The following is an 8,245-nucleotide window of genomic DNA, read 5'->3' as shown; positions in this document are numbered from 1 at the left end:
GTTTTACTGACAAAAGCGCTGGTGTGAACAGCCCTGTGTCGGTAGGAGATGCTCTCCTGCCGACATAGCTACTCCTGCTTGTTAGTTTAATTACGCCAGGGAGAGCTCTCTCCTGCTGGCATAGAGCAACTACACATGAGACCTTACACCAGCACAGCTGCAACGGTGCCCCTGTAAGGTCTGTAGTTTCTCCATCTCTGCTTCCCCGTCTTTGTAAAGTGATTTCAGATCCTTGGTGAAAGGACACATATACCTTTTGATGCTCTTTAAGTGCAAGGTAATAGTGTTCATTTGGAGCCAAACCCCGAAGCCCCCCACCCCATACTTACTCAATCCTTACTTAGGCAAACAAGCCATTAACTTCCATTTGGAGTTTTGCCAGTGTAAGTACTGAGTAAAGATGTCAAGGTTGTGCCCAGAGCTACTACTTAACTCTAATGTAGCCCTTTTCATCTTCAAAGCACTATACAAACATTAACAAATTAACGTATTCAGGAGAAGCCTCTGCTTCTGCTCAGCTAAGTTTGTGTTTCAGCTGAGTTGGTTTCACCTTATGGATTTAAAACTGCCAAGGTTGACTGATATGGCTGATACTTAATAGCACATCAAGGTTGGAGGTGGAGGGAGTGTTCTGGGAAAGCTACAGTTTCAGCTTTTGCCTCTCTAAGGAGGTCTTGAGTGATCCTGAGCCCCAACTGGAGTCAAATGTCCACTTCCCGACAAAACTGGGGATGTCTGTGTTATTTAACTCAGATGCCACAGTCACACCACTGAACTTGATCCTTTTTGCCTTTGTCCCTTCTCCCTTCTTGTGGTTGGGATCTCGCCCACTGTTCTTCAAGAACAGGGAAGATTCCAAGGCCCTTGGAAATGCAAATGATTTCATCTGGCTGTGAGTCCTGCAGCAAGTTGCCATCCTTCCACGTGATACAGTTTCAGCCTTCCTGCTCTCATTGGCAGTAATGCTATATAGATGAACAGATGGGAGGGATACAATGGCAGGACTCAACGCTGACAGCTGCTTTGCCATTATAAATCTGGAATGCGATTTGAGGGTTCTAAGATACTTAGTGGTAGGGCCTTAGTGTGGGGAAAATATACCAAGTAGGTCAGACCATGCACAAAAGACAGAATAATGCAGGGGAGAGGCTGCTGCATGCTGTGATAGTTCTGTCATTTCATCACTCGGTTTGGGTTTTAATGTAATTCTTGTGCTATTTTGATCATTCACTTTTTAGGCTCCTGCTTTTTCTGTCCTTCGTTTCTTTGCTTCATTCTTTGTGTGCAGCTTGTAAACCCGAGTGCTCGTGACATGGTACTTCCCATTTCTGATCTACTTAGATACTTACCATATATGGCCCCTACTGCTGTATTGTCTGACGACTTTACAAACTTAATGGATCTATCCTGGCAAGACTCCTGTGAGATAGAGGAGTGTTAATATCCCTGTTTAATGGGTGGGGAACTGAGGCACACAGAGATTCAGTGATTTGCCCAGGAAATCTGTGACAAAGCTGGGAACTGAATCCAGGGTAGTCCTTTTACCACAGGAATGCCCTTCCTCCCTGGAAGTACCTGAAATTTAGAGTGAGGCTGAATGTGGCCAGGCCCAGTGCCAACTTCATTTCATCCACAGAACAAATCAGGGGCAGCGCCGGCCTCTCCCCAGGGGTCGGGAGGCTGAGGCAGGTTAGACAAAAAATTGAGGGGGTTGTGCCCCCCCTCACCACAAGGGCCTGCCCCTTTGCCGGGCTGGAGGCCGGAAGCTGGAGCCAGGCATTGCAGAGTGGCTGCTGAGCTAGCCGATGCTATGGTGCAGGCAGCCACAGTGCTCCCCCGTCTCCTTCTGCTGCTGTGCCCAAGGCCCTGGGGCTGCAGCTGCTCCTCAGCTTCCCACCACCCTTTGACTGTTTGCAGCTGGTAACAAATGCCCTGGTGGAGGGACCCGGTTCTGGGGCCAGCAAAGCCATCAGGGAACAGCAACAGCAGGAGGGTGGGGACCAGGAGCCCAGGATGAAGCAGGTCAGTCTGGGCTGCTGTGGAGAGCCTTGGACCCTCCACCTGCGCTGGGTGGTGCACCCCAGTGGGTGGGGACACGGGCGGGGGTTGCTCCCCCACTGCCTGGGTTTACTCCTGCGCTGCTGCTGGTGGCAGCACTGCCTTCAGAGCTGGGCACCTAGCCAGCAGCCACAGCTCTCTCTGCTCTGCATTGGAGCTGGGTGGCCAGATTGCGGCAGCTGCTATGGGACAATTATGGGAGGGCTAAGGCAAATTTTGGGGTGGCTATAATCCCCACAAAGGCCAATGTACCTCAACCCTGACTTGTAATACTCCTGCATAGTCCAGTTCTGTGATGCCTTCTTCCATAGCTCTGCCAATGCAGCTCAACCTAGTCTCACAGAGCCACCTGCTAGTCTAACCCTGGAACTCACACAACTCTACCAATGCACTTCAGTCCTGCCCTGCACCGCACCCTGATGTGCCAGTCCTAGGCCTTTCCAGCACAGAGGCTGAAGTTCTCGCCAAACGGGTGTGCTCACCACACGGAAGAAGGCAAGGACACATGGTATGGGTTTAAACCAAGGTGCAACTTTAGTGCTCAAATTACGTCCAAGGTTCCCATCAGGGAACGGCCCAGTGCAGTCACTCAGAGCCCATTGATCCTTTGCCAATTCTTGTGGGCTCCCACTGCAAGGGGAGCAAATCATCACACTAGGAGGTTCTCCGAGTGCCTTCACTCACCTACTAGGATCCGTCCCCTTTTTGGAGGTTGAGGTGAGAGGGGATCTTGTCCCCCAGCCAGCCCTGCTGTCAAGTACATTGGTGCAGTGGTCCCTCCAAGGTAGCGTCCCAGCCACTGATTCACATTTGCCCCCCAGAGGGTAAGAAACATTGCCCACATTTCATAAGGAGATGCCCTTGAGATGCCCACTATGTTGCCTTTTTGTATTTGGTGCCTAAGTCAGCAAGTTTCTGCACTGGCAGCTGCCACAAGGAGGCAAACCAGTGAGTGATTTTGTAGTGTGAAAGACTGTCCACTGGGGACTAGGTTGAGACCAAGAGTACATCCAGACTACCCGCCGTATCGGCCGATAGCGATCGATTTTTCGGGGATCGATATATCGTGTCTCATATAGACAATCCCCGAACGCGCTCCCGTCGACTCCACCGGAGCGAGTGGCGGTAGCAGAGGCAACGGGGGGAGCCGCGGACATCGATCCTGCGCGGTGAGGATGGGAGGTAAGTCGGAATAAGATACTTCGACTTCAGCTACGGTATTCCCATAGCTGAAGTTGCGTATCTTACATCGACCACCCCCCCCCCCCGCCGCCACCCCCAGTGTAGACCAGGCCTAAGAATACCCACATCTGGCTCTAATCCAGTGCTTTCAATTCATAGATCTCCAAGTGCTCTGCAAAGGACTTAAGTACCATTACCCCCATTTTACCGGTGGGGAAACCAAATCACAGAAAGCAAAATGACTGGCTCAAAGTCACTCAGCAGGTCAATGGGAGAGCCAAGAATACAGGGCAGGTTTCCGGGGTTCTACTTCACTTCTCTGTCTTCTAGGCCATGCTGTGTCCCCCTAAGAAACTCACTTCCCACGTGAACTATGGTGGGATTTGAACTAAGGTCCTCAGACGCAGAAGGCTAATACCACGACCCCAGTATGTGTCCATTTGCGTCCAAACAACGTGTCCCTTTTTCATTTGAGAAAGATTAAACATGGAACTGACTAGCTCAGGTAAGTTACAATAATGCTAAAATATGGTAATCAAAAATACTTTTTTTTATGATTTGCCAGCTTTACCTGGAATGGTTGTAGTTAGGACCTGGTTAATCTGTGCTTGTTTTTGCTTTGTCTGTCTATTTTGTTACCTGGAGATGTAAACAGGAACTCATCTCATAATATGCCATGCATTTTTTACTTTCAGAAGTGAACTTCATTTATGCAAACCTGTTTGCATATAAGTCCTAGCTGGCATGTCATTTTTATCTCCCACCCTTCTGTGCTCAGAGTTTTACCTCTAATACATCTCTGCTCTGGGATTCCTTTTATAGACAGAAAAAAGGAAGCAAACATAGTGCCAAAAGAATTGTAAATTGCACCAGGCAGGGTCTCAGAATGTCAACAATGGAAGCTGTACTGGATATATGGGCTGCCAGCTCACATCAAGAGAACTATTGGGGTGAGTGCTATTCACAGGAGGATCACAGTTGCATCTTGCAATACCTTCTGCATTTGCAAACCTTTCTTCAACTTCAGTTCCTGTTTCAGCATTTCTGATGTCAATTTCCAACTTCCATTGGTGGCAACAAACAGTGGGATGATGTCTGGCGGTACATTTTAAACTGAAATGATGAGTTACGCAGGGTTCCCTCTAATTTCTCCCACACATGTGAGGAATGAGTTCTGTTATGTGCACCAATATGGAGGTGATGTGTGACGTTTCAGCTCCATATTGGTGCACATAACAAAATTCATGTGGCGTGGGTGGGGCCGAGGGGTTTGGAGTGTGGGAGGAGGACTCAGGGCTGGAGCAGAAGATTGGGGTGCGTGGGGGTGAGGGCTTCAGATGAGGGTGCAACTCTGAGATGGGGATGAGGGGTTTGGGGTGCAGGCTCCACCCCAGCTCTCTTTCCCCATAGCAGCACATGGTGCCTCTCCCTGCCGTGGCAGGTCCGTGCTATGGCAGAGGCATCTCTCACCGTTGCAGCCTTAAGCCCCTGTTCAGGGCTTAATAGGCAGCTGCGCAGCTGTGCAGCTTAGAGGGAACTTAGGTTACAGGCCTCATGCTTAGGCATGGCTGAGATAGGAGGATTTGTGAGTTTCTGGTCTTTCCTAGTCATCTTCTCCCCTCATAGCATGATGTATTTTTAACATCAAAACAAAGATGATGATGATGATAAAGGAACTCAAACAATCTTTATTCTTGATCTTAGGAAATAGGAGTTGCCATACTACATCAACCCATGACATTCAATAAGGACAAATGCAAAGTACTCCACTTAGGAAGGAACAATCAGTTGCACTCATACAAAATGGGAAATGACTGCCCAGGAAGGAGCACTACAGAAACAGATCTGGGTGTCGTAGTGGATCACAAGCTAAATATGAGTAAACAGGGTGTGACAAAATGGCAGATGGTGGGTCCCACGCTTTTCCTGGGACTTATATATTTCCCCTCTCCCACCACTCCCTGGCCCTACTGTATCACAAGTGTAACACTGTTGCAAAAAAAGCAAACCTCATTCTGGGATGTATTAGCAGGAATGTTGTAAACAAGACATGAGAAGTAATTCTGCTCTACTCCATACTGATTAGGCCTCAACTGAAGTATTGTGTCCAGTTCTGGGCACTACATTTCAGGAAAGATGTGGACATATTGGAGAAAGTCCAGAGAAGAGCAACAAAAATAATTAAAGATCTAGAAAACATGACCTATGAGGGAAGATGGAAAAAATTGGGTTTGTTTAATCTGGAGAAGAGAAGACTGAGAGGGGACAGTAATCAGCTGGCGGGCTGCGAGATGGTTTGTTTACATTAACCGTCCTCAGGCACGGCCGCCTGCAACTCCCAGTGGCCGCGGTTCACTCAATTCATCCAAAATGGACTTCAGCGTGGTCCAAGCTCTGAAAATGTCTGGAGTCATTTCCTGATGAGCCTTATTCCCGCAAAACCAAGGAATGGCCACTGCATTGTGAACATACAAATACAGCTCAGGCCTTTGCATGCCTCTTTGCATTAAGGAACAGCAGGTGGTGCCAAACCTTGCCACTGACCAATACACAGGCTTTTTCAGATATTCAAGAGGGTCAAAGAATGCTTCACTGCAAATCTGCGTCAAATATACTTCAGTGATGACACCTCCTTATAAGGCTTAATCCAGTTGACCAATTGTAAGTGTTCATCCTGATGGCTCAGAACATTTTTTTAAAGATGTGGTCAGCTGCTCTGAGAATTTGGGTACAAATTCATAAGCAGTTAAACTAACTCTGCATAACAAGTGTTTGGGATCCACAAAAACCAATAGCATGTCCCTGAGCAATCTCAGAGTGGAGATGATGTCGATATAACCGGAATAATTCCACTACCTCTTCTAATTGCTTGAAATAGCATCCACTTATCCAGACTCTCCCTCTACCTCCCATTAGGAAGAAGATATTTTACCATCACACATCATGTGAAAGATCCATATCAAACTAGAGATGGTTTGCTAGTAAAGCCCTAGCAAATATACTAAAGGACACAATCCTGCATGGGCAGAAGATCACCAAACTGGTCATTTCCACTTTCCTTTTCTGAAGCACGTGGGCCTGATTCTTCTCTCACTTACACGAGTATTACCTGTGTCATTCCACTGACATCAAGGGATTACTCTCAAATGACACCCATGTGAGAGGAAGGATGGTCTTGTGGGTAAGTCTATAGTCTAGCATTTAGGAGGTGGAGGTTCAGTTTCTCATTCTGCAACAGCTGTCCTGTGTGAGCAAATCATTTAGTCCCTCTGAGCCTCAGTTCCCCCTCTGTAAAGTTAGGACAATAAATTCCCTTTCTCATGCCATTTCTGTATTAGAGCATAAGATCTTTGGGGGCAGGAACTGTCTCTTGCCATGTGTTTGCATAGCACCCTGAAGCACTGCTCTTGGTTGGAACTACTGTGATACAAATAATAATGATCAGAATCAGGCCCCAGGATTTCTTATCCACTGATGAAAACATGAAATGCTTGAATTTCCCTTTTGTGCCTTCCTCGTGATTTCCCTTGTCCCTTCTGCTAATTATCGAAGCTATTTTTGTCAAGATATGATTTGTGTTTTTTCCTCTCTGAGACCATCTTCTTCTCCTGATTGATCTTGCACTAAATTCAGAGGAACAAATTCTGCCTTCAGGTGCACCTCTGCAAATCTACAATAGCGCCATTCACTTCAATGGATTTGCTCAGGGTTTGCATTGTCATAACTGAGAGGTGAATCTGGTCCAGAGTGCTGAACTGCAACTCCCTTGGTAACAGACTGCACTATCAGAAGCATAACGCCATTAGGCAGAAATTGTTTACTGGTTAGAGGAGGAGACTGAGAATCAGGACTCCTGTGCTCTATTCTCTGCTGTGGGATGGGAATGGATTTGTGTTTACATCAAGAGGCTGGCAGTTGAGATTCCTAGGTTCTATTTCTGTCTTTACCACAGATTTCTTTGGAAAGTTCCCTTCCTGAGTCTTAGTTTTCCATCCATTAAAATGGATTTATTATTAAACCTTGTGAAGTGCTTTTAGATCCTCAGAGGAAAGGAGCTATAGAACTACAAAATATTGTTAATATGCCTTTACATTAGGATCAGATAGAAGAAGCTGCATTGTTAGGTGGCAAATTCCTATACAAAAGCAGGTGTTTGTAATGGTAGCACAGAGAATGCAGAAAATTACATGTAAAGTAAATAAGAGCTTTTGTATATTCTGATATGTATTATTTTATTCCTTCTGACCCAAAAGGTTCTGACACAGTTTACAGTCCCAGCTCAGAATCAGCCAATAAGTGACGTAATTGGACCCTGAAATCCTCTTCTTAAATTGGATAGAGCTGCAAGTATTATCCAGGTTCTCTGAATTCTTTTTTTAACACCAGGAAGGAAACAGGCCACAGCAGTATTAACAGCTGATGTCTTAAATTCATTATGGGAATGGCATAAAAAGCAGTGTATCAAGGGAGACTGAGTTCAGGTCACACACATACGTGGCCTTTGGTCTGAGTCAAAATAAAAATAGAAGTACAAAGCAAAGAGTCTATCTTAATTTGTGTGTTCACAAGAGAAGCAAATAGAATTTGTTAGTTACATTGATCCCAGGAAGAGAACGCACACCTGTCTGTACCCCAAGCATGCAAAACTGCCTCTGCTCCTCCAGATGTAGAAAAGAGCTACTGCTATCCTCTGTGCATGTGCTTTTACTGCTTTTTGGTTGCAGCAAAGGGTTGTGTTAACAAAGAAGAGCTAGGCAAACACCAGGGGAGACAGACAGACGGTAACAATAGCTTCCACTGAGTCAGAGTGGCTTTCATAGAGTCCTCAATTTGAAGGCCTGAAAGTACCATTATGACCATCTAGTCTGACTTCCTACATAACACAGGCCAAAGAACCTCACCCAGTAATTTTGGCTTTGGTTCTGTCAACACCAGGGACAGTTTCTCAATGAGTGGAGCTGAACTTATGATAGCAATGGAGAGAAATAGGTAGCAGATTTCCCTA

The 8,245-nt window shown here is 46.4% G+C and overlaps 1 long non-coding RNA gene across 1 annotated transcript; it reads left to right on the top strand.

Annotated features, from left to right (window-relative positions):
* Positions 1-3,570: 3,570 nt before the first annotated feature.
* On the top strand, positions 3,571-7,769 carry LOC127053536 (uncharacterized). The gene is made up of 4 exons (XR_007775077.1): positions 3,571-3,745; positions 4,063-4,190; positions 6,157-6,421; positions 7,494-7,769. It is a non-coding gene; the product is annotated as an uncharacterized LOC127053536 (long non-coding RNA).
* The last annotated feature ends 476 nt before the right edge of the window (positions 7,770-8,245 follow it).

Source organism: Gopherus flavomarginatus, chromosome 6 (assembly GCF_025201925.1).
Source record: "Gopherus flavomarginatus isolate rGopFla2 chromosome 6, rGopFla2.mat.asm, whole genome shotgun sequence".
NCBI classification, from domain to species: Eukaryota; Metazoa; Chordata; order Testudines; family Testudinidae; genus Gopherus; species Gopherus flavomarginatus.
The sequence above is the reverse complement of the archived record's forward strand: the minus strand, read 5'-3'. Positions and strand labels throughout refer to the sequence as shown.